An 8411-nucleotide genomic window follows, 5' to 3' on the forward strand; every position below is an offset into this window, starting at 1 on the left:
TCCGTACATGATCATCGTATCCCCTTTAGTTTCTTCTTTTAATCCATTTCTATTGTTGATTTGTGGTACTAGTTCATGCTATCATCTTGTTCTGTATTAATTGTTTCTTCACTTTCCATTACATATCCGTATTACACTTTATACTCTTATTTATATCCTAGTAGGTGTCTTGACCTGACCTCGTCACTACTCTACTGAGGTTAGGCTTGATACTTACTGAGTACCGTTATGATGTACTCATACTACGTTTCTGCACTTTTTTTGTGTAGATCCAGGTACGCCTGCCTCATGCCGGTCATTAGAGATTTCCTACTCGCTGCCCTATCGAAGACTTCAAGGTATGCATGCTCGCCGTCCGCAGGCCTCAGAGTTACTTTCCCTTATTCTCATCTACTATTGTATTTCCTTTCGGATAGTGATGTAGTAGTACTCTAATTGTATTCTATAGAGCTTATGACTCAGTTCTACTGGTTTTGGTGTGTGTATTGTGAGATTCTGTTTTCGGAAGGTTTTTATCAATTATTTAGTTATTTTCAGTAACTTGTTAATTATATCTGTTCAGTTATTCTTAATTGTTGGGCTTACCTCATCGTAGAGACTAGGTGCTATCACGAAATCCTACAGAGGAAAAAATTAGGATCGTGACAGTTTGCCTAGAAAGTAGACGTTAGGCTCCATCACGACCCCGAGATTGGGATTCCGGGTCATGACAACTGCAGCTCGAAGTGTGGAAGACAGTTGCATCTATATTATATTTCTAGATCCCACGTGGGGGATTTGACCAAGATGATGCCGCAACCAGTGTGGAAGCACTCTGTATAGGGTCAAATTTGACCCTCAGCATCTCTACGCCAGTGGGTACGCCCAGTGAGTGTACGCCGACTAACGTAGCGGGTACGGCTCGGCCGTGGGGACAAAAGCGACATCGTTCAGGACTCAGTGTCTTCACTAGGGAGACGTTACCTGTCTTTGTAACTTTTTGATTCTTTCGAGGAGGGTCTCTTATTATATAAAGGGGACCCTCATATTGTAAAAGGGACATCTGATCTAATACAACTCTCTCATTTTCTGGCTTTCTCTCTCTATCTCTACTTCAAACGAACATATCTTATTGAGTTCATATTATCACTTTGCAGTACTAGATCTACAACAATATTATCATCTTTGCATCTCTAGGATTATTATATTTGATTACGATTTACCCCTTTTCCTACTTTTGATTGTTTTTTAGCTTACAAAGTATATCGTTAACTTTTGAGCCAAACAATTTGGCGCCGTCTGTGGGAATTTCGAGAATCAAACCATAGTATCCACCTAGAGATCAACCAACTACCACTCTCTACACCACACGAAAACAGAAAATGGCCGAAAATAACACAAGATCGAAATCGATATTGGGTGTCACTACTAATCTCCTTGGCCCTCTCAACCCAGACGAGGCATCCCGAATGTCCTTCCCTATCCGAAGGTCTGACGATCTTGCACGAAAAAGGAGCTTCCACATCTGCGGCTACGGAAGCACCCTTAGGGGTCAAAGAGCTACTGGAAAGATGGCTAACAAGCACTCTAAGGCGGATTAACATGGTACTCTCAGCTACCGGCTAAGGCAACACTACAACAAAAAAGGGATTTAGCGGCAATACAAAATGGCTTTAGCGGCAATAATAATAGCCGCTATATCTTTTACCGGCCATTGGTGTTTCGCCGCTGAAGCCGCGGTCGGCAAAGCCTTTAGCGGCCATTCTAACAAAAGCTGGTAAAAGGTATGGTTATTGCCGCTAAAAACTACTATCTTTAACGGCTATTGTTTGCGGCAATTATAATGGCTGCTAAATCCAATCCAAAACGGCTAATTATGCTCCCTTAGCATCCATTTATATAGACGCTAAATTCAAAATAATTGCTGCTAAAAGTTTGCATCTTTAACGGCAATTGTTTGCGGCAATTATAATGGCTGCTAAATTCAAACCAAAATGGCTAATTATTCTCCTTTAGCATCAATTTATATAGCCGCTAAATTCAAAATAATTGCCGCTAAAATTAGCATCTTTAACGGCAATTATTCTGTAGCAATTAAAATAACTATAGTATCCCTGCTAAGAACATCTTAGTTTGCTCTTTTAGCGTCTATTTTAATGGCAACGAAATTGCCGCTAAAAGTCAATATCTTTAACGATAACTTTTTTGCAGCAATTATTATGGCTCCAATATCCGTGTGAAAAGCTCTTAATTTGTCCTTTTATCGTCCTACTTTATAACAGGTATATCCAGCTAAATAAGCACTACAAATCACAAGCGGTAATACAATAGTTTAGCCAGTAATAGTTACTACATCCATCCAGAATATGATCCAAAAAATAAAATATATTAATATTAATTCAAAAAAACATAATATTTAAATCTTAACAAAAGAAAGTACTAATAAAAATATAGCAACTTAAAAAATAAACTTATATTGTTTGAACTAAATAACTAATGTCATTAAATAACTAATCCAGACGAACGATGGTGTTCAAATGATTTCCGCACTTTCCATCATTTTGAAATCTTCCACCCGCTAAATTATCGAACATTAGACTATATGACCTGAAACTATAAAATAACTGTGTCAAAAGATGAAATATAATGTGAAAAAATATTCTTTGTCAATGAACACCCTCACCCAACATCTATAAGCAGAAACAACTATATGTATTTATAAGCGAATGGATGTGCAAACAATTAAAGAGAGTTTCTTTCTTTGTTATGATAGAGAAGAAACAAACAAAAAATTCAAAAGCAGAGTATTAGCTTGGATAAGTAAAAAGAAGTTACACGCCAACTTACAACAACAACAAGCAAATATCATTAACAAAGGCCAGAAAAATACTACCAACAATGTATGAACCGGAATCGATAAAAGAAATCAAAGACCCATAAAAATATGTTTGAACCGAAGCAAGAATAAAAAAGTTCCAAAAACACTCTTTATTTCTTCACATACGAGGACGGCAAGAATAACAAAAGTTCCAAGAACACACTTTGAGTCAACCAGGCAAACCACTTTTTTTCTAAAAAATTAATTTCCTTTATACCAAACACTTTCAGTGTTAAGAACATAACTAACAAAAAAGATACAATGTAGATTAAAAGAAATAAGGTACTTCAACTTGATCCTATAATAGGAAATAGAAAGCATCATGGATTTCTTAAATAAACATGCGACATATGCTTAAAATCTAAAAAACCCAGCTATCATCGTTTCTCTTTACCTCATTATTACTATACAGATAGACAATCTATTGAGGAACTGCATAAATGTTCAAAAATACAGTGAAGCAAACCTGGTTGAAGGTTTAACATGTTGTTAAATGTTAATCAATCCAATGAACTCCGGCAGAAAAAGCAGGTTTGGTGAAAGGCCAAAGGAAGTGTCAAGTTGACTATAGCATTTGCAGAGAGAAATACTAAAAAAACTAAAGAATATTTGATGCCTTAATCCCGCCATTCTCACTTTAATAAGACCACCCCAAATGATCATCATGGAGATAAATAAGTAAGACAAATAAATAAGATAAATAAATAAGACAAATAACCCCTCATTGAAAAATCAGTGTAATTCAATGATACTTTAGTAATTGAAAATACGACCAATCTACGTCCATATTCTTTTGGAATGATGTAGAAATTGTGCAACAGTTATGACATCAACAACACTAGGAAAAAAATATATATAAAAGTAAGAAGCATCCAAGGTAAACCCAAATACCATAACAAAGTAATAAAAATCAAAGGAGAAAAACTCAAACAATAGCGATAAAGGACAAAGATGAGTAGTACCCTGAGAAGGTTGAGCATTTTCAGCAACACTAGGTATCTTTGATGTTTGTGGTACTCATTCATGTCCATTGTTGGCATCAGGGATCTAATAAATATTAACATTTTAGGTAACGATACTTTTTTATGATAAAAATTTCATTAAAAATATTTAAAGCTTATAAAATCGAGTTACATGTTCAACTGAGGTGTCATTGCTACTTTGAGGCATAGATGCATTAGGAGCATATTTGCTCATGAATTGTCTCATTTGGAGTAGCTCTAGTTGCATCTTCTCCTGATTTTGTTTCATCATATTCATTTCTTCATTTTGTTTCTCCTTTAACTCGATTATCTCCTGTTCTAACCTTTGTATAACCTCATTAGACGAATCATCTGCAATAGTATTTCCTATGGAAGACTTACTACCCCATAGAACAAAAGGAGTTGGACCAAGTCCCAAAGCACAAACATACCCACTATTTTCATTTCCCAACACCTGGGAATACACATCGCCTTCCCAAGCAACACTGCGAGGAGGTTGCTCAATAGATCTCCCACTATTGCTCATCCTTTCATTTATCATTTCTTGACCATAGTGATAGATCCATTTTGGAATTCATGAACATGAAAATAGCTTAGCAATCTGTATATTAACCTCAACCTTTATTACTGAAAATTTCATTCTTAATCCATAAGCAAGATAATTTTTCAAAGTTCAATCCGTGCACCCATTGACTAACAAGATGACATGATACTCAACTAGGCACATAAATCACTGATTTCAATTCCTTTCATTACCTAACATGTGACCTAATTAACAAATGACCCAAAAATTCCCATATAAATGCAACAAGTTTCAGTCATGTTTCATGAAGATTATATTTAGCTCCTTAATGTAAAAAATAAAAGTATCAACAGCTAACTTCAAGCACTATGTCCACGAACTCCAATTTCATTAGCTACAGCCATTGAACATCAGAATAGGCCACTGCTAGAAAGTATTCTGTAATGTCATTTAGTAATGTAACAGAAATTCTTCATCTCTTTAACTATACTATTGTTTCTAATCTTCTTTGATATTCGGTGTTGTCTCTCATAAGCTATTATGGTATTGAAAGAGTTACTAACCTATAGTTTATTTAATTTAATGTAAACACAAATGGTTCTTTCACTTCTTCGAAAAAAAAATGAAGTTCATTTGGCCAAGTGAACAATAATATTGATCATGTGCGTAGCAAATTGCTCCAATTTCTTTAAACTGTGTAACCATGAAGATGCCTCTTTTATTCACCAGCAAATGCAAATTCCCAAAGGACAAATTCATGAAAAAATCAATATTTTTTCTTTTCGACAACCATAGCAACAGGGAAGTTGATGCCTAATATCTTTGAGTGAATGAAGAAACATGAACAAAATCCACAATATTTCTCATGTTCTATCTGTTTCCCAATTTATAAATAAAAGAAAGAATAAATCTTACGATTGTCTTGGCAGAATCATCATCCAGTGGTATACCATCCTTACGTTTTGTATGAGTTAATATGAAAATTTCTGCTCGTGTAGGGCTCTATCCCGTTTACAGCCTAATGCAATAAAAATGATATCAGATATGCGTGACAAAAAGGTTTAAAATATTATAATTTGTAATATTCACAGGTTTACCTACTCATTCATCAAGGTAGCAATACTTTTGGATCCTCCTGTGTGAGGCATCTTTTGTTTGGCCCTATCATTTCTATTTGCTTGGGTACGTATGTGTCATTCAATGATATTAAAACGAGATCTTATAAATAATAAATATAAATTGAGAATAACTAAAATCAAAACGCTATGAATATGAGCTAGGAGAATTCTCAAGGTTGATACCTTAGCTTTATCAGAAAGCCAATAAGAGACAAAACTACTCCATTAATCACTTATACTTGCATAACTTTCAATTTTTGAAACGACCATAACACCACTATTTTGTGTCTCCTTAAACTCTTCGCTTTACTTCGTTGGAAAACGATACCCGTTATTTACCTCGAACGCATTAAATCTTTTCGCAATGAAACTAGGCCCTTGTGCAAGGACTTTAACATCCTTTAAGATGTTAGACGTGGCTTCCAGCTCCTTCACCTAACCAAATAGAAAGACAAAACTATAAATGTAGATATTTCTACAAGGACAATAATTTAAAGTAGCCAATGACTTAGTCACTTACTTGCTCCTGGAACCACTCATGAAATGTATAGAAATGCACACGATCAAGTTGATGTTGCGTTAAACGATGCTTACGATGTGATATCTTGATTTCAGCAATATGTTCCCTATTCATGTAACTCGCATATGTAATTTGTTATCAAATATGTCATACATATATTCAATAATAGATATAACACTTACTTTTTATAATTCTCAACCACCTCTGCCTCGCAATTGAAAAGATTCGTTTGACAATTTGAACATGCATTTTGTACGATAGATATGCAGCAAAAAGGACAGTTTGCTAAACTTCTTGCATCCAGGATATAGTTCTTCGTTTGCCTCCTTCATGAGCCGTTCAAACTTATCCACCTCTGGATATGAATGATTTCCAGATGGATGAGTAGTATTTTCTTGTAGGTTTGGTTCCATCTGACCCCTTCCACTAACGTTAGTCTCCACAAACTGTGTAAAGTCTCCAAAGACATCATGTATCATTCCTCTCATATCATCGCCCCTTAAAGTTGATTGGTTGCGATTATTTACTTTAGTATTATTTGATGCCTTAAGAGACTCCCCATGATAAAATCAAGTATCATATGAAGGCATAATCCCATTAACCACAAGATGATCATATGTTGTGGCCCGTTTTACTTGATGGATAAGCACACATTCCATACAAGGACATAAAAAAATTTCTCCATCTTGTTTTTTAAAAAAGGCGTGGTTTAAAAAAATCCTCTACTCCGTCCAAGTATTCTTTACTAACTCTGTCAGAATACATCCTATCTTTTATTTTTAGGATGTCCATAACATTCAAGATATTCTTTTATCTTCTACAATTATTATAACGGCCAAAAATACATTAGTAAAAAGAGGAGAAATTCTTAGTGAATTAAGAAACGAGGAAGAAGCAGAAAAGATAAAAGATAATTTAGTTTGATTCCATCATAAATAACTGAACTACATTAAGAAATTACCTCAAATACTCAATAAATCATCTTCTTAATATATAAATCCATAGCACACAAGTTCGAGAAGTATCATCAGAAGTTATCCAAGACACACTTCTCAAAAATTGAATTACATCAACTTTATTATATGAATCTGAGACGAAGGAATACCAAAGAAGATGCGCAAATAGTACTAGTTATATCGCAATCGATGTAGGTGGGCATTTTCATGTTTATAAAATCTCAAAAACTCACATTATTTTTTTATATTAAAACACAAATAATTTACACAAATAATTTATTTTCGATTTTAGATTTGCTGAAATAAATAGTTGTTCATATTCAACCTCTTCCTCTTGATACAATCACAAATGCTCTGGCAGATGAATGCTTTTCTAAAATATATATTAGAGAGAAAAAAAACTTATTCTATCGCACTAGATTTGCTATAATATCTCAACAACTAGAGATCTAGAATATAGAACCAATGAAGTTAAAACACTAAATTCACAATGCAATATGGAAAATTGTGCTATAAAATCAATTACATTGTAGGAATCAATAGGTGGTATGATTCGAATATTGGAAAAGGAGTTTCATAGAAACTGGAAGGTAGAAAATTATATAAACCAACAATACCAAATTAGAAAAGATACTAAGAGAATTCTCTTTCAAGAATTAAATCTTCGGCAATCAAAAACCCTACACCCAACAATTAGAAAATTTTATCAACCAAATTAGAATTTTCAAGATGACGGTCTGGGAACTGGTTGTAATGGTTATCCGATGTCCGAGGAGTAGCCGGCGATTTGGGTTTTGTTACAATTGTTGAATTTCAAAACCCAAAGAATGTAATTTCTATGTGCATTCTTGTAGTTATTGATATGGGAGATAAAAATTATAGAAACTATCAACAAAGTAACCAAAAAAACAAAAACAAAACTCATCATATTCGTTGGAGGAATCTGATGTGAGATTCAAACTTTATTTTTGTACCATCCACTAACTCTAATATAGTCAATCCACATGATGGTATGACCTAAAGAATAATAAAGATACTTACCAACAATCTGATGGGGCCGTCAATTTGGCTGCCGATGGAGATTTAGAGAGCTTGCCCTAGGAATTGTTTTTCTTTAATTGTAATTTTTGAGAGGGTATGAGCGGGTATAATGTTTACGCGGGAGGAAAAAATAGGAATGGGAGGGAATACCAAAAGTAAATATTTACCGATTAATATTCATTAGTCGCTAATATTTTCCGTCCGCGAATAAATTGGCGGCAATTAATTTATTGCCGCTAAGTAATTGCCGCTAAAGCCCCATTTTGTTGTAGTGCAATATCAACGTTCGAGGAAATGGCGGATAAGTTCGTCACAGCCCATGCAGGCGCGAAGAAAGCGGAGGCCAGGGTCAACGACATCTTCGCCGTCAGGCAAACCACAGGAGAGGGACTCAGGACTTCCTGGCAAGGTTT

General features: G+C 34.7%; 1 long non-coding RNA gene across 9 annotated transcripts; it reads right to left on the reverse strand.

Annotated features, from left to right (window-relative positions):
* Nucleotides 1-2344: 2344 nt before the first annotated feature.
* LOC109237710 lies at nucleotides 2345-8167 on the reverse strand. Of its 9 annotated transcripts, none has more exons than XR_002069657.1 (7): nucleotides 7999-8167; nucleotides 6184-6499; nucleotides 6002-6107; nucleotides 5461-5916; nucleotides 3992-5381; nucleotides 3820-3904; nucleotides 2345-2592 (listed from the first exon to the last, which is right to left on the reverse strand). It is a non-coding gene; the product is annotated as an uncharacterized LOC109237710 (long non-coding RNA). The 9 variants fall into 9 exon arrangements; XR_002069658.1 differs by having other exon boundaries at nucleotides 6184-6447; nucleotides 7999-8166; XR_002069664.1 differs by lacking the exon at nucleotides 7999-8167 and having other exon boundaries at nucleotides 5465-5540; nucleotides 5665-5916; nucleotides 6184-7217.
* Nucleotides 8168-8411: the final 244 nt, after the last annotated feature.

Source organism: Nicotiana attenuata, unplaced genomic scaffold, assembly GCF_001879085.1.
Source record: "Nicotiana attenuata strain UT unplaced genomic scaffold, NIATTr2, whole genome shotgun sequence".
NCBI lineage: Eukaryota > Viridiplantae > Streptophyta > Magnoliopsida > Solanales > Solanaceae > Nicotiana > Nicotiana attenuata.